We start from the raw sequence: 24,023 nt of genomic DNA on the forward strand, positions 1-24,023 counted from the left end.
GATGTGATCGCTGGATGCGAGCAGTAGGATACGCACGTATTGATTGCAAATATATCTTCACGCCTTCACAAGCGCTCATATCTTCATGCAATTAAGGATGATATCTCCTTATGAAACACGGGATGAGCAACATCACAACCCAAATCCGTGTAGTCTCATTTTTGGGCCGCGGGTATCGGCCCACTGGCTCAGACCCACTAAAGGATTTCGCCAAAATTACTTTTGGGCTCAAACATTGCCCCCCAGGCCCCGAAATCGGGCCTACTAAAATGCAACTGATTGAAGGGGGCTTAGAGATACGTGTCGGTCGCTTGAAACGATGCCATTAATGAGGGTCGCGTCCCTTCATTTGTGAAACGCTTTCTGTCGCATCGTTTCCCTCACAAAATTCTTTATTTAAACGCACAGCCGCAATCCTGTCACATCAGACACTCCTTCCAACTCTAAACCCAGAAAAACCCATCTCTGCTCCTTCTTCTTTGCAAACGATCCAGAAATGGCTCCCCCTAAGAAAATCATCATCGATCAGGAAGAAGAATTGAACGAAACGGCTGCTCGGACCTGGGGCACCAGTATCGGTGCTCGCATTCATCTAGAGACCACTATTCACCGACCCCTACTCCTTCGTTTTTCAGATCATCACACCGGGTTAGGCCCAGCACCGCAAGGTGTTATCCCAGATGATGCCATCGCCATGTACGATCTTCCTGTCCGACGGCCCATTCTAGTCCTCCGAAGGACTCCCGGGGACTTTAGTGGTTGGGGTGTCCAAAACCATCGAGCCAAAATAGGGAATTGGCCATCTTCCATTAGTGCACAGGAGACTTCTTGGTATCACGAGGCGCGAGCGCGAGATCTAGGTCGCTGGAATGCTGCAGGTATTACCCACACTATTGATCTGTGCTTCCATCTTCCTCGTGGTGGTAATCGTTCGCCACTCGCTGCTTTCCTCTGTTTCTGGAATGCCGCCACCAACACTTTTGACTTCAGATTTGGTCAAATGAGCATCACTCTGTTGGACATCCTCGCCATTACTGGCCTTCCCATCGATGGCGAGCCGTATGTGCATGGTCAATTTGACTCTATCGCCTTCACTTTGACCATGGCCCAGCAAGGCCGCAGCGCTCATAGTGGTTCATACCCAAGATGGCTGGCATATTACAGCCGGGAGCACAATGCGACCGGAGGAATCGCTTTCCTTGAATATTGGCTCTGTAAATTCATATTCTGCACCTCCTCCTGCAAACCCACTGGCACCTGGACCTATTTAGCGACGGCCCTCTATAACGGCCGCAACATCGGGCTCGGACAACCGGTCTTGGGCGCCATTTATCGCATGTTGTACCAAGCGACGATGCATCCCTTTGAGATCAACATTTCCGGACCTTTCTGGATTTTGGACTTCTGGATCCAGACCTACTTCCCATTCTTCCGCCGTGAAGATATCCTGCAATCCCCGCCGGTCGATCAATTATTAGGTCGATGGTTTTGCCGCGAGGACAAGTACTCATCTCCCCTTTACTCTGAATGCTTTTCTTATCTGTACTTGCTAGACGACATGCCATACTGTGATTTAATTCTGGGAAGAAGATTCCCTTCTGTGCTACAATACAGCTTCCTCCCTAGTGATCCTCGTTATCCCGACCGCGCTCGTCTGGCGTTCCGCCGCGCCATCTCCTGTTCAGACATCCGGATTGCTGCCGAGGAACTCAGCTATGAGCTCTATGCTCCTAATCATTTCGCCCGCCAATTTGGCCTTGTCCAATTGGTACCAGTCCCTCTGTATGATGCCTGGAATTATAACACTTCCTGGCGAAGATTCGGTTCGCCTTCCGGGCCCCCACCGGCACAAAGTATGCTCGCGCTGGTCGACCTTCCCGATTGGGCCCAAAACCTTGATGCTGTAGATGGAACCGAAGAAGGGTATGAGATTTGGTGGAGAGAAGTCTCTGTCAACTGCTGGACTCAACCAGATGACGAACTCTTCTCTACTCTCTTTGGCGAGCTCAGGAAACCATACCCCGCTGATATTGAAGTGCTCGCTCGCTTTTCTGAAGACGCCAACAGGCCTCGACCCCTCCAAGTGGTCAGACCTACGCGAGCTCCTCTCCCGGCCCAGGCTGGCATCGTAATTCGTGAACCACCTCCAGAAGTAAGTACTGCAACTCTAATCTCTGCAAACTCCTTCATCGTTTCCTCCTTTACTCATACTTGTTTGTACTAGGGGAGTGCGCCGCGCCCTGGCCGCCGCACAAATAATGCTTCACCGGTCGCTGGACAAACTGGAAAACAGAAGGCAGTACTTGCTGAATCTATAGCTGAGGATTCTTCTTCTTCTTTTGATGACGACGATCCACAAACCGTAAGAACCCTTTGTCTTCAGGACCAACTTTGTGAGTTAAATGCTAACCTCTTGCCTCTCACAGGTTATGGCTGCTATAGCCCGCAAGCATAGTCGCTCAGATACTCACGCTGACCCCTGGAAAGGAGATGAACCAATGGCTGACCGGCTGGTAAGAGGCAAAGAGCCTATGTTAGAAATTATTCCTGTTTCTGCCCATATTTCACACTCTTCTCCTTTACAGGTTCGTCGCAGGCCATCTACATATGCTGGGGAAGGCTCTTCAGCTGCCACTCAAGGAACAACTGCTTCGCGAGCGCCAATGCCCATGGGACCTGAAAATCTTCCACCTCCTGTTAGCACTGATGGTGGCTCAGCCTCTATTCCTGTGCAGATCATAGAGGATAATTCCGATGAAACGGAAGAGAATGCGCCCCTTCCGGACGCACCACATGAGGATCTGATCGTTACACAACCACCAGCGCTCGCGTCACCTGATCGCAATCCTGATGAGGAAGCTCAAGAACCAGCGCCAGTAAATGTCTCAGACGACGGTCCTGTCGCAGAGGTATTCTTAGTTGAAAATTGGTGCCTTAGTTCTTGTTCTTCTTTGTATACCTGACTGTCTTTCCTCATTGCAGAGTGACGTCCCTGCTGAGGAGGTCGCTGTCGCTGACCCTGCTGAGCCCGCTGATGAAGGCATGGCGAATCAAGAACCTGCCCCCCAGGTTCCAGAAATAGGTGCTGATATAAATGCAGTCCCAGAACAAGTTGCGGCCCCGATCGTCGAGCCTCGAGCAGGCCCTCTTGTTGCTGTCGCTGATGCCGACATTATCGCTGAAGCTCCTCCTCCTGAGCCTCCTAATAGGCTGGAGAGACTTGTTCGCGTACTCGAAGTGACTCCTCCAGGGGTCACAGATGAAGCGAGGGACATTCTGCAGCGACTCCTGGGTCCTGACATTTTACTGCCGGGCGCAGCTGCCAGAGCTCAAGAATATCTGATGGTACTTCGCCGCGAACGTACCATCACTGAAGATGAATTTGTTGAAATATATGAGCTCTTGCAAAATCTTCCTGCACGGATCACCGAAAGGACGACCGCGGCCGCACAGGCCAGGCATGTTCAGGCTCACCATCGCGGCCTTGCACAACAAGCAGAGGTATCTCGCGACTCTCTAGGCGATCAAGCAATTCGCGTCAGGGATCTAAGGATCTCACAGAACCACCTTCAGACCCACATTCAGGACCTCCAAGCCCAACTAATCGAAGCCAAGGCCCAATTAGTGACGGTCACGACCCAACTGGCGCAAGAGGAGCCTCAGATAGAACAGCCCTTAACGGCGCTAGAAGCGATGTCTCAGAACCTGGCTCAAGCGCGCGAAGCAGTTCAACAAGCAGAGCGCGCTGCTACCGACGCTAGCTTTCGTCTGGATGAGCACTTGCTTCGCTTGACCCATGCGGGTCGAAAAATTTAGGCCTCTTGTTTTAGGCCCATTTTACTTTGTATAAGGATATTTTTAATATATACAATATTCAGCCCGCTTTGCTCGGCCCAAATATCATTTAAGGTTTGCCAATTAATGAAAAGCAAGACCGTTGAAAAGATAATCCCATTTTGGGCGGTTGCTTTCTTGGAGACCGTCCTGCTTCCCACGCGTTTTCAATATCTTCCATTTCCAAGATAATCGCATTTAACCGCATTGATTCTCTTATTGATGGCGTTGAAAGCGTCTCAACTGCTTACCGCACGGTGTGAGATCAACCTTATAAATACCAGCATCCAAAGAAGAGCGATAACCAAACCACCATGTTTCTTCCCACGATAAACTCGCAAGCACTGTTGCTTTTTCTCCAGTTTCTAAAATCTTCGCACCGTGATCTCACCCTTAGCCACAGATTCTTAGGCTTCATGGCTTAATCTCAAGACCTGGGTAGGCCTCATGGCTTAATCTCAGGTCCGGCGGCATGTCTTTGGTTACTGAAAATCTGGATGAACTTGCCAGTCTCAGTTAAACCGAAGAACATGCCGCGCTCCTAACGCGGCAGAACCACATTCTGAGGAGTCCAACTTTTCAGACTGTCCGCGCGGAGCAAGCGGAGGAAGGGAGGAAAGCCACTCTGAGGTTTACCTTTCTGCCTTCGCGGTCTATCTCTGGGGCCTGGGCACGCACTTTCTGATTTACCCCAGGAGGTAGATGTGGTTGTGAGTCGCGCCTGCTCTGGAGCCCAACTCTTGCCTGGAGGAGAGGCCCCAGAAAGGGGAATTAAGGCTCTCTTTTTCCCTCTTCCTCTGGTACCGATGACAGCAGCGGCGACTTAGATGGGAGGAGGATCTGATCGTAGGGGGAAGAATGCTCTGAGGTGGTAGCGTCCAGATCCTTCTCCACACGGCCACAACGAACACTTTGAACTTTTATGTCTGTAGCCTCGCATGTGAAACTGTATTACTCTATTCTGTTGTGTGCTTCTGGCCGCAAAGCCACTTTATGAATAAAATGCTTGATTTACTCAAAAATCTGTACTCGAAAATCTGCACACACAAAAATGCAAACAATAGTCCAAAATAAAGCCTCTTGTATAGGCCCTTGTATTTATTCTTAACACGTTTTGTCAAGACAATGAATAAAAACCAAGTAACTGATAACATGGACTATAATCATAAACAAAACCTCTTGTATAGGCTCTTACAAAATAAGTCCAAAATAAAGCCTCTTGTATAGGCTCTAATAGATATTGAGGTGCCCCCCCCCCCCAATGTTCAGCGGGGAGCAGATACAACAACAAAAGGCCACGGAGAAAAGGCCGAATAACCATAACACTGCGAGCCGATGAAGATTAAGGTTGCCCCCCAGTCGGAGCAGGAACAGGGTCGGGAGGATCGTCAAACTCCCAGACACTTGGATAATATTTCTTCAGAAAACGACCGTTAATAGGATTGCGATGGATATCACCGTCGATGTCTTTGAGGTGAAAAGCGCCGCGCTCCATTATTCGGTGGATAACAAAGGGTCCCTCCCATCGCGGCGTCCATTTACCGCGACCGGTTACCTTTTCACCCAAGGGTAAAACGGCCTTCCAAACGAGGTCACCTTCTTTGAAACTGCGACCCCGCGTCCTCTTGTCGTAGGCGCGGGCGATACGCTGTTTTTCCATCACCAAATTGTCCAAAGCGGCCAAGCGCTGCTCGCTTAAGTCTTCGTGCTCCTGCCAAATTGCTTGAACATAATCCTCGCCAATCAAATGATGCTGATCTTGGACGCGTAAGGAATGAACATTAATTTCTAATGGTAAGACAACGTCATGTCCAAACATAAGCGCGTACGGCGTCGTGGCGGTGGGGTTACGTTTAGAAGTGCGATAGGCCCAAAGTGTCTCGTACAAAGTATCATGCCACTGTCGAGGATTCACCACCAACATTTTCTTCAGTAAGGTGATGATTGTCTTGTTGCTCGCCTCCGCCTGACCATTAGATTGAGCATAGTACGGAGTACTATGTGTGAATTGAATGCCAAAATCATTCACCAGCTCCTCAACAGGGCCTCCCATGAACGCTGCCCCCCTGTCCGACACCAGCACTTCAGGAACGCCAAACCTGCAGAGAATATTACGGAAAATAAACTGGCGAATGGTAGCGCCGGAGGCCTCCTTCAGAGGCTCTGCTTCAACCCATTTCGTGAAGTAATCAGTGGCGACGATGATAAACTTGTGCTGTAGGGAAGAATGAGGATGGATCATCCCAATCTAGTCCAGTGCCCAGCCTCGCGCAGGCCAAGGTTTAATGATAGGTTGCATAGGAATGTTAGGAACATGCTGGACAGGACCGTGTGCTTGACAGTCCGCACAGCCTTTGGCGAATGCAATACAATCCTTCAAAATGCTGGGCCAATAATAACCATGACGTCGGAGGAGCCAACTCATCTTAGGTCCAGCTTGATGAGATCCACATATCCCCGTGTGTACCTCGCGCATCAATCTCTTAGCCTCGCGACCATAGACACATCGAAAATCTATACCATCTTCTCCACGTCTGCGCAGTTCATCGCCTCTAAGGAAGTAATTCAATGCGAGGAAACGAATCTTCCTATCAGCGATGGAGTCTGGTTGTTTGAGGTATTCAATCAGTGGAATCCGCCAATAGACATCAATGGGCTCTAGTACCGCAACCACGGGATCGTCTGGAGGATCAGGTCGAGCAAGCCACGAAGGTAGTGTGCGACGCTCAACTTTCAGGATGCGCTCGCGCACTCCGTACTTCAAGCTAATGCCTGTAGCCAACTGAGCGAGCTCATTAGCGGCAAAGTTACGTTCGCGTGGTATATGTTCCATATCAACATCTGTAAATTGGTCCAGAAGCTCAATGGCGCGATTCAGGTATGGGATGAGCAGCCAACTAATACAGCGATATTTTTCCAGAAGCTGATTGATAACGAGCTGAGAATCGCCGCGAATCTGAACGTCCCGGACGCCCATTTCCAACAAGACTTCGAGTCCAATGATAAGAGCTTCATATTCGGCCTGATTATTAGTACATTGGAACGTGAGCTGGAAAGAATAAGAGAAACGATCACCAGCAGGGTTCTCCAGAACAATCCCTGCGCCGGCCAGAGTATCTGTTCTTGAGCCATCAAAGAATAACACCCAGGGCTGAAGAGAGATTGTAGCCTGATACCAGACCTCGTATTCAGGATGCATGCTTTATCTGATCGAGTCGTGGTGTTGCAGGCAATTTCCAACTCTTTCAGTACGGGTATTTCTAGCGGAGGATGATATGCTAGAAAATCTGCGATAGCCTGCCCTTTGACCGCCTTCTGGGGTACATACTGGAGCGAAAACTCTGAAAGTGTCAATACCCATTTGCCAATGCGGCCTCTCAAGATAGGCCGGGACAACATATATTTGACCAAATCGGTCTGAGCGATGATGCAAGTAGTAAAGGATAACATGTAATGTCGCAACTTGCACGCCGAAAAGTATAGGGTTAAGCACAGCTTTTCCATAGGGGTGTACCTTGTCTCGCAATCTGTCAGTACATGGCTGAGATAAAATATAGCGTGCTCGACACCGTTCTCATCGTCCTGAGCGAGCAGGCTACCAATGGAGGCGTCGGCTGCTGAGATGTATAGCTTTAACGGGACCCCGGTTCTAGGTGGAACCAAGACTGGTGGGTTTGCCAGATAGGCCTTGATACTGTCGAAAGCCTCTTGATGCTTGGGTTCCCACACAAATTCATTCTGTCCTTGTAGTCTCAGCAAGGGTGAGAAGGGCTGGATTTTCCCTGCAGAATTAGAGATGAAACACCGGAGAAAATTAATCTTACCCAAAAGACGCTGTAATTCCTTCTTCGTCCGTGGGTGAGATGCATTAATAACTGCGCTTGCCTTGTCCTCGGGGACCTCAATCCCTCGTTGGTGGACTATAAACCCCAGAAAGTCCCCTGCTTGAACCCCAAACACACACTTGGCTGGGTTCATTTTGAGTCTATGTCGGCGCATGCGCTCAAACACTTTCCTGAGATCTGCGATGTGATCCCCTCGCTTCTGAGACTTGACGACTACGTCATCAATGTATATCTCTAAAACCTTTCCCAGTATGTCGTGGAAGATCAAGTTCATGGCTCTTTGATACGTCGCACCGGCGTTCTTCAGGCCAAAAGGCATGACCACATATTCGAAAACTCCCGCGAAGCCAGGACAGCGGAAAGCAGTCTTGTGTCTATCTTCTTCAGCGACCGGAATCTGGTGATATCCCACAGTGCCGTATATGAAGGACAACAGTTCATGGCCTGCCACTGCGTCCACCAACATATCCGCGACCGGCATGGGGTAAACGTCTTTAGGTGTGGCAAGATTCAAGTCTCTATAATCAACGCAGACTCTCATCTTGCCATTTTTCTTCCGGACAGGCACTATATTAGATAGCCACCGGTTATACTTGGCAACCCTTATGATGTCGGACTTGTGCATTTTCTCTACCTCTTCCTTTACCAAAAACTGGGTCTCGGAGTTCATTCGTCGAGGTTCCTGCTTGATGGGCCTCTTTTCAGCAAGAGTTGGTAATTGATGACAAACCAAGTCTGGTGACAGGCCGGGCATGTCCTCATACTTCTCCACGAAGCAATCCTTGAACTCTAGCAATAGTTCGATGAGCCTCTGTTTCTCGTTAGGCTCTAGGTAAGCACTGATGGATACTTCCATAGGCTCGCTTACAGTACCCAGGTTGACCTTCTCAGTAGGGTCTTTAACCTTGGGAGGTGTATCGTCCAGCGCCGCTGGAGCGAGTTGAATATGGACTTCCTCGTCATCCTCCGGATCAGCAAGTTCTTCATTGACGACCTCTAAGGTCGCAGTGCGATCGTAAGCCTCTTTTTCCACCATGTATGATGACAACCGTTCGTGTATCGAGTGGAAGGCTTCCATTCCCTCTTCAATGAGGTCGTAATCCATTAATCAGTTAAAGGTTTGGGCACAGCATGGCCGGGCCGCTCCAAGCCTTCTTTTGCGAGCGTGAGACCCCACTGTGCCAGTTTAGAGGCCGTCACCCCTGTGGGGCGGCCCTTATCATCGATGCCACTAACCTGCAATGGAGTGATAGGTTCCAAATAGTATCTGGCATCTACATAATTTGCGGAGACCGGAAACGGACGGGGGTCTGCTGGGACCACCTCTGCCGTGTCTGTTTCTCTATTCCACATAACCAACTCTTGGTGAAGTGTCGACGGAACACAGTAACTCCGATGGATCCAATCCCTGCCCAAAATGGCGCTGTAGGCCGCATAACAATCCGTCACAAAGAAAGCATAAACTCCCTCTGCTGGTCCGACTTTAATACGCAAGAACAATAACCCTAGGGTTTTGGTTACAGTTCCTGCGAAATTTTTGAGCGCAAGAGATGTGGATTGGATTTTCTCCCGCTTGATTCCAAGCAAGTGCATGGTCCGAGTAGTGACAACATTAACGGCCGCTCCGGTGTCAATCATGATTTTGCTGACTTTGATACCACCGATGTCTTCCGTAATGTATAGCGGCCGCATGTGTTGGACCATGGCTGGTGTTGGCTTAGAGAAGTGCATAAGTGACCCCTTGTCTGGAACCCCCGCTGGTTCTGGTAAGGCCCCGTCTTCTACCGGTGTTGCGGCTGCTGAAGTGACCTGCAATGGTTGCGCACCCTCTTCTTCTGTCTCCAAGCTCCTGAGCAGCGACCGGCAAGGCATATTTCGCGGGGAGCATGTAAACCATGTTGCAAGAAACCTTATCTGACTCAGTCCCCTCCACGTCGACATCCAGATCAATCTTGGGCTCTTCCAACTGGATATCAGTCTGGAACTACCGAGCCAAGCAATCTACTAACGACTCTTCTGTAAGGCCTTTTACCTGGCAGTGTTCAGGCCCTTGTGACTCTAGTTCTTGCTCACCTTCCAACGGCTCAGGGGTTTCCGGTTCCCTACGTTCTTTTGGGGCGGAAATAACCACACTTTGGACTTTCTTAGGTTGCCATTGCAAGGTGCTAACCACTCTGTCCTTGCCCCCCAGCCTGTCGAAGACTGAAGCCTTGACCGCCGGTGCTTCATAGGAGAGCCTGCGCCTGACATGCGGTCGTTGAGTTGGCGAGCTGTTCCTTTGGGTAGGCGGCGGTGAGATCTCTTTAGTAATCCTGCAAAACACGTTGGGCTTTGAAGCCCCCATTAGTGAATCTGTTTGTTTGTCAAGACCACGGGGAGGTCTCAGTGATTTGGCGGCCAGTGCCTCCATTTCTTTCTGGTACTGTTCAGGCGACTTGACCAATTGGGAAGGTTTGATTAGGCCTTGGTCTAAGGCCTCTAGAGTGCGCTTGGCGTCACCGAACCTGCACTATAGTTTCCTCTTCCTGGACGGGCTAATCTCCACTGCCTTCCCCTTTTCCCTGGTGTACCATCTGCCTTCTTTGATAGGATTAGCTGCTGCAGGTGGTATATAGGGCTTGGTCAAGACATCTTTGCAGCCGCTTCTGACCTTTTCCTGCTTTGGTTTTTTCGCGGTTGCTTTTAATTTCAGGAATAAATTGGAGTCTCTGGGGGGTGGTGGTGATGTCACTTTCTCCCGTTCCCTCGGGCTGATAGGCTGATAGTTCCGCGACGAGGAAGCCCACTTGACTGGTGGCAGGGAACCAAAGCGAAATGTCTGCTCGACTTCCTCATGTGGCATTTGGATACCACATTCCTCTTTACATCGCGAACACAGAACCACAGGTGAGGCCTGGTTGGTCGTCGCAATTTTATCCTTAACAGATGCCTCACCTGCGGTGGATTTATGACCCTGTTTGTTCGTGGCCAAATCCAGCGTTGGTTTCCGTTGCTGCTTTCTGTTCCAGTCTACGTCGACCATATTGACCCTAGTATCAGGGAAGGGGTCCACATCCACCAGTGCCGTCGCGGTGACTGGAGCTTCGACCTGCAAGTTACCGTTATTAAGCCATACCTGAATTTGGTCCTTGAGCTTTACGCAGTCCGCAGTGTTGTGGTTCCACAGGTTATGGAACTTGCAGTATTTCTTTCCTTTCAACTGCTCTGGCCGTGGAAATGGCCCAAAATCAGTCTTCACCATCTTCGCAACAATCATTTCGTCGAGAATCTCGTGCGCTTTGTTGGCATCGTAGGTATATGCCGCGAACTCCGGCTTAGTGAAGGCCATTGACTTGAGCTTAACAGGCTCCTTGGAAATCTTCAACTGTTTCAAAGACGAGCTTTTCTTCCCAGTCAGTTCGTAGGCTGCTATATCATTATCCTCATCCTCTTCATCGTCCTGGCTCACCTCTCCAGGCCGCGATGATAATAAGGGTCGTAAGTGGTCGTCTGGTAGCTCAGGGCCGCTACCGTACGGTGTTTACCGGGCACATACGTTCCTTTGGAAGCATTCTTCCTTGCATCTGTCTCTCGAAGGAGATGCTCAAAACTGCCTACTTCCGTGATGAGTTCTCCCATCGACTGTATCATGCTGCCGTGCTGCTTCTTTCTTTGCTAGGGTTCCAGGCCTTTAACCGCCAACTTGACCAACTCCTTTTCGGGTAGAATGACATTCAGTTTGGCCTTCTGGATTTGAAAGCGCTGAAGATAAGAGACTGCTGATTCTGTAGGCTGTTGGGCCATCTGAGTAAGAGAGGCCAAATCTACTTCAGGCTCAATATTCCCAAATGTTTCCCGGAAAAGTAGTTCCATCGCCGGCCAATCCGTCACTATCCCTGGCCTAAGTTTGGAGAACCATCTGAAGGCAGCGCCGGATAGGGAGGTACCAAAGATCCTGCACTTGAGGACGTCATCATTCTGATATTGGCCGCATTGCACCCTAAATCTGGCCAGATGAGTGGCCGCATCTTCCGTGTCTTCCCCTGAAAAAGTAGAAAAAATAATGTTCTTATAACCTCGAGGGAAAGGTGCGAGCATGATGTTTGGCGGGAAAGGTCCCTCGTACACTCCATCTGGCTGGGCCCTAGGGTTTGCCAATCTGATCATCTCCTCTACCTCCTCACGTCTCACGTACTCCGGACCCGGAGGCTGAGGGGGTATCACCGTAGCTCGGTGAACAGTATGTCCAGGGGCTGCCTGATTTACTATTGTTGATCCTTCCCCGACATGTACAATGCGGGTAGCCGCTTTTGGCTGGGGAGTCACTGCAGGGATAATCTCTTCCTTTGACAGAGCGGTTATCTTGATTGGAGTGCCAGTTTGGTCGAGCGCATAATAGCTTCCTGGAAATTCTTGATATACTATTTCCGCTCCATCACTGTCGTACTGGACGAAAGTCGTAGGCTCTGACGCAGCTCCTACACCCTTCGAGGCTTGAAGTTTCTTGGCGGCCTGTCCACTCGATGAAGCAGTCTTTTCCTTGCTACCAGGAATAACCAAGGCCTGCTCCTTGTTCTTCGATGGAGTAGCAACAATCGTCGATGAAGAACAGACGTTCTGGTTGGCCTTGTCGCGCTGATTTGGTGGCACGTACTTGCCTGAACTGGACGGCTGGCCAAGAGAGCCAAGGATAGTATTAGGGTCTCCTAAAGCCGTGTGCATCACCTCCTTCGCATGGTTCAATTCGGCTCTCTGCATAGCCACTTCAGTTGCCAAGTTGGCCCCATCCTTGCGGAGATCTGCTATGTTTGATGCGGTTTGCTTGGAATGATCCGCTATAGCGTTCAGAATTGTCTTATGACGCTCATCTTGTGCGGCAGCGATAGTTATAGCTTGCGCTTTCAAGGCGCCCTCTGTCTGTGTGACCTGCTGCTTGGTGTTCTCCGCATAGAGAGTCATGCGCTGCTCAAACTCGCAGAGGAGCCTTTCTGATTTTGCAGTTTCTCTGGCGAGATCCGCGTCCATCTTCTTGCGATGGTTCTCGACATTCTCCATAAGGATCGCGATAGTCTCATCGATGGTTGCTCCTTCTGGGATAGGCTTCGAAACAAAAGCCTCTTCCTCTTCACCCTCCACTACAGTGTTGACAGTGGAGGGATTGACAGGCTCGCTGGCCTGATTAGCGTTGACGCTCCGACCTTCAGTTGCGGCCGAGCGATTCTCACCTTGAGAAGTTGACATACTGGATGATTGAGTCTGCAGAGAGAATCGTTGCGTCACTTGTTCCTCAGATAGACCACGACAGTCCGCACGAGAATGCGATCTGTAGCTGGAGGTCTTATGCTTTGGGCAGCTAGCGTAACCTTTTTGGTAAGGGTTATCGCTGGGCTTCCCAATGGTTGAGTTCAGAAAGAAACCCTAATTTTCAGGTCCCACTGGGCGTGCCAAAATGTTTGGCTCCAAAACCAGCTGGTGTGCAAACAGTCTCTTTTGAGCGAGTGATTGCGCAGGCGTGCCAGCACCGCGGGGTGCAGTCGTTGGGGTAGTCCCGTGACCTGACTTCTTTTTCAAGCGCTGTGGACGAGGAGAGCACCAACCTCGTCACAGGGTTCTTTTCTTGCCTTCCGGGAAAGGATTTCTTGCCTTACGCGGGTAAAGGCTTTGGTTGTGGTCTCTTTTCGTTCACCGTATCGATACTCAACTTGAAAGCTGAGCAGAGCAATCACTGGGAAGTTTGAGAGGAACACGGGTTCGCTAAAGCGTGACTTTAGCTTCGCTGGGTTGCGAGGGCGTTACCCTTGCTTCGCTGGAAATAACAGTGGCGGTTGTGCTCGCAGTCGGCTCCTGGGGAGACTGGGACTGGAAGTACGGTCGCCGGGTTGAACTGGTGAGGCTGACAGTCGGCTCGCGAGGAGACTAGGACTGGCGGGCGGTCACCGGGTTTCAACGAGGTTGAAGGTTTGCTCCGGGGAGGCTTTGTAATCGCTGGGATTGATTGATTCGAGAGAGGTCCTTTTCTGTATCGTATTTAGCCTCTATATATAGGCTATTACAGATTCACTTTCCTAATATGAATGGAATACTATATTTTGTGCCACAGTTATTGGCCTTGAATCAAATCAAAACTCTTAATAGTATTGATATTATTGTGGGTGATAACTATCCGCTTCTGTCGTCACTAGAATATAGGTAAAGATTAATTGCCTCTTAGATGTGATCGCTGGATGCGAGCAGTAGGATACGCACGTATTGATTGCAAATATATCTTCACGCCCTCACAAGCGCTCATATCTTCATGCAATTAAGGATGATATCTCCTTATGAAACACGGGATGAGCAACATCACAACCCAAATCCGTGTAGTCTCATTTTTGGGCCGCGGGTATCGGCCCACTGGCTCAGACCCACTAAAGGATTTCGCCAAAATTACTTTTGAGCTCAAACACGATCATCAAATTCAAAACCAAACAAATTGAATTGAATCAAAATGAAAGTAAGTAGGATAGAGAGGAAAGGAGGGAAGGGAACTCATGATCACCTCTTATATATATATATATATATATATATATATATATATAAACCCCTTTAGCCTACCCTACCCTTACATATCTCAGTGAGAATCGATTACGGTTGATTTGTTGGAAATTCTTGTAATTGCCGTAGTAGGATGATAAATTAGAGTCAGAGAATGACATGTTGGATCCAAAGGCTCTTTGTATGAGATTTGATAATCGCATTTGATTGACCGACATTGCAACAGCAAAAACAAAATGATAGATAAATACAAGATTAGGCCTCCGAGAAACAATGCCTAGTATTGATTTGCTGGTGGGGGTTGTGCGAGGTTTAAAACCACTCAACTTGATGATTCATAGAGTTGGACCCCACCAATTCTTGATGAGCCTCGTGTTCTTGTTTTACACCAACATACTTTTTTGTTGGTGTAGAACAAGAACAACGTTTATGCCGCAAGAGCCCCTAAACCCTATGGTGAAGATGCCAGAGCTGTTCACCGTGGTCTAAGAATGAGTAGCCACTACTTTAGCCACAGATAGAGTTGCAACCCTCGAACTCAATAGCGCCATGATCGATTTATCGGTAATCAGATGCAGCTGAAAATAGAGAAGGCCTTCTGGTATGGCGAGTGAATTGAAAATGGAGACCCGCCATTCAAGTACGGACGGTCTCGGAACGCTAGCCATAGAGTTCTCTGGATCGACACCATTGATCTCCAAAACCCTAAGATGATTGGGAATCAACTGAAATTAAGGGAGAGAGGAGAGAGTCAGTGGCATTGATTTAATATTTTTAAAAGCTGAGAGTTTTGGTCATTTTCTGTTAAAATCCGTAACCAATACTGCTCCATTTTGCTTTGACACTAGGTTGTGCATCTTTATTTATATAAATCTGTTAAAATGTGGGTTTTCTGTTTCTAATTCTTTGGTCCGGTGCTAGTGCTACACTGCTACTGTGTATTTTTCTAATTATTCTATGATTTAGGACGATATAATAAATGTTTTCGTAGCGCAGAAAAGTCTCACCGATGAATTAACTGAGACAATTAAAAACGTTTTACAAAGCTTTTTATTATTATTTTTTTTTCATAACAAAAAAGAAAAGGTAAATGTATTACCTTTTAGAAGAACAACACCATTTTTTAGGCACTCCGCATTCCCTTGTTTTCGTCTCACTCACTCCACCTCTCCTTCTCTCTCTCTCTCTATCTCCCTCTTCGACTTGTAGAGGAGGCTAAACCCTAATCTACTCCGATCACCGCAGCCTCTAAATTCCAGGTAAATCCGTCTTATCAAATCCAATTCCAATCGCTTCGGATTCATCTTCCTTCAGTATCTAATCCAATTTCTTGTTTCTGTTCAATCTCGGCGAACAAAGCAGTCACTACAAGATGACTCAAGACGTGGAGATGAAAGAGGTCCCGGCCCCTTCCAATTCAGTCTATTCTACTACTCCCACAACTCTCCACCGTAAGTTCTCGCCAATCAAAACCCTAATTTTTCCACATTGTTTAGGAGTTTGACTAAGTTAGGCGTGCTTTGTGAATTGGGCGTTTCGGTTTGTTTCGGATTTGTTGGATTTGAGTATGGATTTTGACACTGTATTGGTTTTTTCTGCGTAATTTTGATAGATTTGAAGGAGATTGCTTCGCTTATAAATATGTCAGGTTAAGCTAGGATATTAAGAAAAACAAAGGTAAAAGATTCATCTAACCTTTTTGTACGAGTCAAATTCATGCTCTTTTTGAAATTGTTAGACGTGCGAAAGAGAGATTTGTTCTTCTAAACATACGAGTAATTGTTGTGTGAAAATTTGTACAGAACCTGCGAGTAATTATTATAAAATTAGAACTTACAAGTGCCACAATAATGTTTAACGATAAAATCATAGATAATGTGTGAACATAATGTATTCTACCTCGGACCAAATAGGTCAAAAAGCCATCGGAAAAAACAAGACCAAATGCATATAATTATTACTCTAACATGATCAAAACATAAGAATTAATACGACCCCATGTGTTTCCCCATTGAACAAGAAATGAATAACCAACATCAAAAACAAAATTTTATCACGTGTTAAAAACATGGTAAAAAACAAAGAGCTTGTGGCTTGTACAATGTACCCATTATAGTAAAGCGATATATACTCAATGGTGCAAAAGCAAATCTATAGAACGGGATATGTGACATGCTTTTAGTAGACAAATTAATCTCACTGACTCGCTCTCTATGGTTTCAGACGTGAAGATCGTTTGACTAACCGGAAGTTTTAATAGTTTGTATATAAAAGTTGTGCCTACAAGTACGGAAAGAAATCAAGTTGAATTTTTTTTTTTTTTTTTTAGCTGAAGCAAATAAGGGGCCTTCCTCTTACTTGAATTTATTAAAAAAGTAAGAAGAAAAGTAGGAACTTAGGAGGCCAAACCAAACCTCCCTACAAAAGCAACGAACAAGAAACAAGTTATCGTAACCGTAATTGAGGAATACGAAATTGGTCACTCTGACAATGCGATAAAATAAAAGATAGAGGATCATCTGTAATGCCCCGTACCTATTAATTACTTTTTACCGTGGTTGACCGAGGAGTGACTTTTTCTTTAGTCCAGTAAATTAGGAAATTTATTTGAGATTGTCGTAGAAGACACAAAATCGAGTTCGTGGACACGAAGTTTGTTTAAATCGGAGTTTTTACGGAAAAGTTATGATCAAAAATAGAAAGTACTATTCATAGCATGGTTATTTTTTTTTAGATGAGTTTATTATTGTGGAAAAGAGGAAATAAAAACAGAAAAGGAAGAGAGAGAAATCGGTTTCCCGATTCCAGCCCCCCCCCTCCTTTCTTCCTTCTTTCTTTTCTTTTCTTTCTTTTCTTTCTCTTTCTGCAAACCGGAGCCACTTTTTCCGGTGAAACCACCGCCACCGGCCGCACCACCGGCCATTAGAGGATCTTCTCTTCCTCCTCTTGCATCTAATGTAAGTATTTCACCTTGGGTAGCTTTGGTTTTGGAGATATGAGGAAAATTGCAGAAATGGAAAAAAGTGGATTTTTACTTTGATCTCAGTTTTCCGGCGATTTCCGGTCAAATTTCTTTGGGTTTTGGTTGTTGGTGAGTTGCTGAATGAGTTCCTAACCTTGTTGCAGCTTGTTTTGGGCTGTGGAGGAAGATTTGAAGGTGTTTGAGACTGTGAACAGTACCGTGAACAGTAACTCTCGAATTCTTGGGTTCTTGTTTGATTTTTCTGGATATTTTTGCTTGTTTTTGGTGGCTGCTGCAGGTTTAGAGATAGTTGTGTGGGTTATGAAGTTGATTTTGGAATAAATAGGTTGATTGGAATTGAATTTAATCTTTGAGTTTGTGTTAAACTTGAAGTTTGTTTGATATTGAGTTTTCTTTGGTTGTGATGTTGAACATGGTTGATGGATTTGTCATGTTTGTAGTGTTGGGTGAAAACTCTTGGTAAAGGGCTTTTATGAATTATTTGTTAGGAAGTAGAGAGAATTTGAGATTGTTAGAGTTGAAATTGTGATTTTGCAAAGGAGAGAAAAATTAAGAAAGAATGTGGAATTGTTCTATTTTGTGGAGGAGTTTGGAGTGGAGATTGTGTTTTGGAAAAGAGAATTTAGAGAGGAGTTGAAATTTAGAGATGGAAATGTGAGTGGAAATAAGGAAGGTTAAGAATGAATTTGGAAATTTTTGGAAAGGTTTTATATTATAATTTGGTGGTAATTTTTGATGAAGGAAGTGAATTAAAAATTTGTTTAGTTATCGAAAGGTTCTTGTGAAGATTTAAATTAAGTGAAGTCCTTGATCGATTGAGAATCGAATTAAAAATCGGTTGAGTAGTTTGAGTTAGAGGGCATTGAGATTGTAAAGGAATGATAGAATTTAATCTCAAATTAATGGATGGGCGTTTTATAACCATTTGTGAATAACGGATGCTTATTCCGAGGGGAATGAGTTGTTTTTGAGAGTATCTCATTATATGGTTAATTATATCCTATTTTATTGTGACAGGACGTACTGAGCCCTCGAGCGAGGAGGACATAGACAGGCAGCAGGGTTAGCTGCGGGATTCACTTGTGAGTGGACCTTTATTTTTATTTAAATAATGCATGCAGCATGGTATTAAGTTTTGAAATGTGATTTTATGGAAAGAAAAGGATTAAAAAGGAAACAGTTGACAAGGAGGCCAGTTTGGCGCATGCGTATCTTACCTAGTTGGCAGACCCTTCTAGGTAATAGTCTGGTTGGCAGTCCCTTCCAGACTACAGCTCGGGTGGCAGTCCCACCCGATGCATCATCTGGTCGGCAGTCCCTTCCAGATGACTTGAGGTAGTTAGTCGGCAGTCCCTTCTACTACCTGTGGCTAGTTGGCAGTCCCAACTAATCACCGCCTCCTACTCCGGTTGGCAGTCCCTTCCGATGCGTCATCGGGTGGCAGTCCCTCCCCGATGGCATGAGATGCCTAGGAAGCAGTCCTTCCTAGTAATCAAATGAGTTTCTTGGAAAAAAAAGACTCGCTGCATGATGGTTTTGTTAAAAAGAGAAATGGGGAAGCATACCATAAATTGTTTTGATTCTAGTTTCGGTTTTGTCCACTCACTCTAATGGATTTTATATGTTTTCCCCTGGGCCCTTCGTTTTCAAATGCCCAGATTTCAGATTAGTCGAGATTGCGTCCAGGCTCAAGGACTTTGGGAATCAGCGCTTCCGTTTTTGTCCGTAGGTTATTACTTAACCTACCTTGTATGATATCGGCTTAGTTTTAGTGTTGCTCTGATAAGCCTTTTCTTTTGATTTTGATGGATGTTGTTGTTCGGATTGTGGTTGCTTACGGAGGTTATATTGGGCTTTGAACTTTCCGGATGTAATATATGTGCTTGGATTGTAAATATGATATTGTAGGTTGAGTAGAAGTTAATGTTGTAATCATATCCAGGTTTGTGAAATTTTTGGGTAGCCCATATTTAGGGGAGGTTCTGCCGAATTTTCGGTAGGATTTCGCTTAATGTGGGCCCCGCAGGCTCGTATCCAGGTAATTGGGGTGATTCCTGGGTCGGGTCCTGTCATCATCCCATCACATCATATTAGGAGAAGTCGTACCATAATTCATCAAAGCATCAGCTACCTTATTACCTTCACGAAAAATATGCGAAACACGAAAAGTCATTTGAGAAATCTTGTACAAGCAATTGAGCCAGCTAATACGAAGTTGCCAAGGGACCAACAAAGGAGACTTGATAAAATCTAGAATAAGAAAAGAGTCGACTTCTAACCACACTACAAAAAAAAATTGCAATGGCCACCGCAGTTAGCGTCAGCTCAAAAATGCCGTCGCCATTGATCATAAATTTGCTACGGGAAACAAGGTGTCGCAAAATTAAAATTGGTTTGCGACGGCAAATTAACGCCATGGCATAAAAACTGATACAATTGCGACGGCATCTTTAATACCGTAGTTAAATTTGTCCCGATTCTTGCTACGCTATAATTGCCGTAGCTTTCTTTAGTTTTCTTCAAGTGCATTAGTTGCCTTTTGTTATTTTTATTTTTCATTTTTATTAAGGAAATGGTTCCCATCGGTGTGACGCTCACTCTCTAAACCCCTTCTCTCTCTCCTCTTCTCCTTTCTCCGGATACGATCGACGACTTCGAGAGGGGCGTAGAGCGGAGCCCTCTCTCTCCCGCCGCCCAAAAATCTCTGCCGTTGATTCAATTCCGATAAGTTCTTCAAACCCTAATCTCACCAATTTTCCTTTACATTGCGGAATCAAATTTGAACGGAATCAAAAACCCTAAATCAGGTTGTGAAATTCATGTAGTTGATGATTCGCTGGCCTTAGGGTTCATGTCATCTCATCTCAGATCTATACTTGCAATGGCTCAGATCGACCTCCATCTTTACCTCCTTGGCGGCTCTCTCACAGACCAAAGGAAGCCATGGCCACTGTGCATGTCGTATCCTGGCCTCCCCAGCTTGGCAGCGAATCGGTAACCTCTCTCCTCTCTCGTTCGTCAAGTGCAGCTGCTTTTAGGTTAACACCTTTTATCTTCATCTTCCTCTGAATTCAGTTTGGTGGCACATGAATTAGAATTAGGTCGAGTGTATTCTCGCATAGATTCACATGAAAAACCCAGTCCAGACTATCTGCTGCAACAATGGCTGTAGGGGAGCCTAGAGCACCAAAGTAATAAATTCACATCTCTATGTTTGGGCTTTTCCTCAGAAGGTAACCCAACTCAGTTTTCTACTCTTTTTCTAGTGTAGATTTTTTCTTTTCTTTTTGGGTAAGTTAAATTGGGATTGGATTTTGGGTTTTTAGGCTGCTGGTAAATATCCTTACTTTCCTGGCCAAGAACCCACTTTGCATGGGGATATCGATTTATTGCTTCAGGTATGGCTTTCATGAACCCACTAGTATTCCGATTATGTCTTACCCTCTAGTATTTTTCTTTTCAATTTTGTTTGTTGCTTATTTAGAATGTTCAATTACTGCACACCATGTGTTTGAAGTCATGCCTCAAAGACAGCACCCAAGCTGAACCAGTGGGCTATTCCATGATTTTCGAAAACCCTATACTTCTTGTTTTACTCTCGGTTTTTGATAGCTTAAAATAGACTCTTCAATGATCATTTTGAGCTTGGTTTCATGAAAAACGGAATTAAAATGAAATACTTATGCCATTTTGAAATTACTGCACTGTTTCAGAATTTCTGTAGAAATCAGTATTTTCTGTTAATTTGGATTCTTGTTTGACCACTCATTTGAACTGCGAATGACCTGAAATTTTGCAAAATAGTAGCTTTACATGTCTACTTCAAATCTGGAGAGTTTTGCATGAAATCACTAAAAAGAGTAGTTGTTGGTGAATTTTTCTTTCTTGCTACCAGTCTTCTGAAATTTTCTCAAATTTGCAGCAACCTTGTTACGAAACAATCTGTTTGAAAGGCTTTCACACCTTTGTCAGTCCTTGAATTTTAGTATGTTAAAATAGACTGAATATTAACATTCTTATATGGATTTCTTGTTAACACCTAAGCAGGTTTGTAGAGAAAACAACAACCATGGGTCTAGAAGAATGCTATTCACATCAATATGTAAGTCTAATATCACAAGTATTGCTGCAATTGTTATCGAACATGGTGATCGATGATAACAATTGCACAAGTATTGCTATTGTGACAAAGGCTTCTCTCATGGAATGTAATTAATTTGGACTCAAGGTGCTTCTATCTGTCTCTTACAGTATATTAAGCTCAGGGCAATGTAATCTATTTGTTACTTAACTCTACTATTTTTTTATTTTGTATTTATCTTTGATGTAGGTTCTTAGGTCCTCAACTGAAAACATAACTATAGATAAGTTCTGTCCTATATGATTTTTTTCCTTTGAACTTGCGGTGTACGTGTGTGGGGCTACTGTGATTCTGATTCCCTCTTCCCTTCAACCCCGTCTAGCTTCTTCTTCTCATGTATCTACTGTGATTTGTTAAATTAAAGACTATGGATTGATTTTCTATTAACAATTGTTTATGGGTTGTAACAATTGGTGTCTGGGTAGCTTGATTTGCTAAGAATTGATCAATTTCAAGATTGGTTTTTTTTTTCTTTTAACAATGTCTGTGTTTTTATCTTCTTCTTTGGTTGGTTGTTTTCATTGATTTTGGATGTTGATCAATTCTGGGTTTTTTCTTTTTTTTAACAACGTCTGTGTTTTTATCTTCTTCTTTGGTTGTTTGTTTTCATTGATTTTGGATGTTGATCAATTCAGGGTCAAGTAACTGTAACTGGTCATGTAACTTGTCACGTAACTGACCATGTAACTAACTATGTCACTGACCATGTCACTGATCAAGTAACTGTAACTGGTCATGTAACTGGTCAGGTAACTGACCATGTCACTGGTCAAGTAACTGACCATGTCACTGACCAAGCAACTGTAACTGGTCACGTAACTGACCATGTCACTGATTGGTTTTTTTTTTTTTTCTTTTAACAATGTCTGTGTTTTTATCTTCTTCTTTGGTTGGTTGTTTTCATTGATTTTGGATGTTGATCATTTCTCGGTCAAGTAACTGTAACTGGTCATGTAACTTGTCACGTAACTGACCATGTAACCGACCATGTCACTGACCAAGTAACTGTAATTGGTCACATAGCTGACCATGTCATTGATTGGTTTTTTTTTTTTTTTCTTTTAACAATGTCTGTGTTTTTATCTTCTTCTTTGGTTGGTTGTTTTCATTGATTTTGGATGTTGATCAATTCTGGGTTTTTTCTTTCTTTTAACAACGTCTGTGTTTTTATCTTCTTCTTTGGTTGTTTGTTTTCATTGATTTTGGATGTTGATCAATTCTGGGTCAAGTAACTGTAACTGTAACTGGTCATGTAACTTGTCACGTAACTGACCATGTAACTGACTATGTCACTGACCAAGTAACTGTAATTGGTCATGTAACTGGTCAAGTAACTGACCATGTCACTGACCAAGTAACTGTAACTGGTCATGTAACTGACCATGTCACTGGTCAAGTAACTGACCATGTCACTGACCAAGTAACTGTAACTGGTCACGTAACTGACCATGTCACTGACCAAGTAACTGTAACTGGTCACGTAAGGGATACAATTTCTGGATTTGTCTTCAGCTTTCTCATTCCAATTTGTCTTCAGATTAGGATTTGTCTTCAGCTTTCTCATTCCAATTTTCTTTTCTTCTCACAAACTCATAAAATCGTTTATGTCTCTACAAATTACCAACTTTTAGTCCAATACACAAACAAACATGGGATAGGACTATTTTGACTATTCTGCTTTTTAGTCCTAAGCAGTACCAAACATGGGTCAAGTATTAACATAGCATATCCCAGGTTAGAAGAGTCTTAGACTATTATAGGAAATAAGGTATGTTGTAATTTGAAGTCTCGGATTGAATGTATCCTTGCAACACTTGATTATGATATAACAGAGCTAGGTTGTATGATATAACATTTGTTATGATACAACATTTGTTATGATACAAATACAATACTTATTGTTGGATTTTTTTAATTTTTTTTTTGTAGAATTTGGAATCTCTGGTCTGTCCAATTTGGAGTTGCTCATCAAAGAGAGGTGAATATATACCTCCTTTATCATGATCGTTTCTACAGATCAATTGATGTTTACACTTTTACTTTTTGAATATACATGTTTGTTCATTCATATCTGTCATGAAATACTTATGTTCTATTGATGCATTTATACAATTGGGAGTTGTGATAACTATACTATTAGCTCTTCTTTCATCAACCTAGAGACACATGTACTATTATGAGCACGTCCTGTTTGTCATTTGAGACCTATGCATGTAACTTGGAATTCTATTTACAGTGCATGTAACTTAGACTTATGCATATGAATTGAATCATATTCGTCCGGATGTCAAGGTTCATTACATATTTGTTTCTATGTAGAACATATTGCAGAAGTCAAAAGAAATAAAACATTCCTTATTTCTTTTCTCTTCTTTTCTTCTGGTTTTCAATTAAATTCAGAAGTATTGCACACTACTAGAAAAAAGGGATTTAAGGACATCAAACAAGGACACATATTTTATGTGGAGTCCTTGAAGGTTTTTAAGGACACACAATGTTAAATTGCAAATTTTGAATGGGTGGAGAGTCTTTCAAGGACACCCGTGTTAGGGGATGCCGTGTCCTAATATTGGGCTCCAACTGAAAAATTAAAATATTGAAATTAGAAAACGCGCGGCGCTGCAGCTATACTTTGCATTTTCGTTTCCCTCCCCCAATTTCACTTCCCTCCTCCCCCAATTTTCGATTTCCCTCTTCAATTGAAACC

The 24,023-nt window shown here is 44.7% G+C and overlaps 1 long non-coding RNA gene across 1 annotated transcript; it reads left to right on the plus strand.

Moving 5' to 3' along the window:
• Positions 1-15,324: 15,324 nt before the first annotated feature.
• Positions 15,325-18,252, plus strand: LOC121051041. The gene is made up of 3 exons (XR_005804890.1): positions 15,325-15,451; positions 15,555-15,643; positions 18,193-18,252. It is a non-coding gene; the product is annotated as an uncharacterized LOC121051041 (long non-coding RNA).
• Positions 18,253-24,023: the final 5,771 nt, after the last annotated feature.

This window comes from Rosa chinensis, chromosome 1 (genome assembly GCF_002994745.2).
Source record: "Rosa chinensis cultivar Old Blush chromosome 1, RchiOBHm-V2, whole genome shotgun sequence".
NCBI lineage: Eukaryota > Viridiplantae > Streptophyta > Magnoliopsida > Rosales > Rosaceae > Rosa > Rosa chinensis.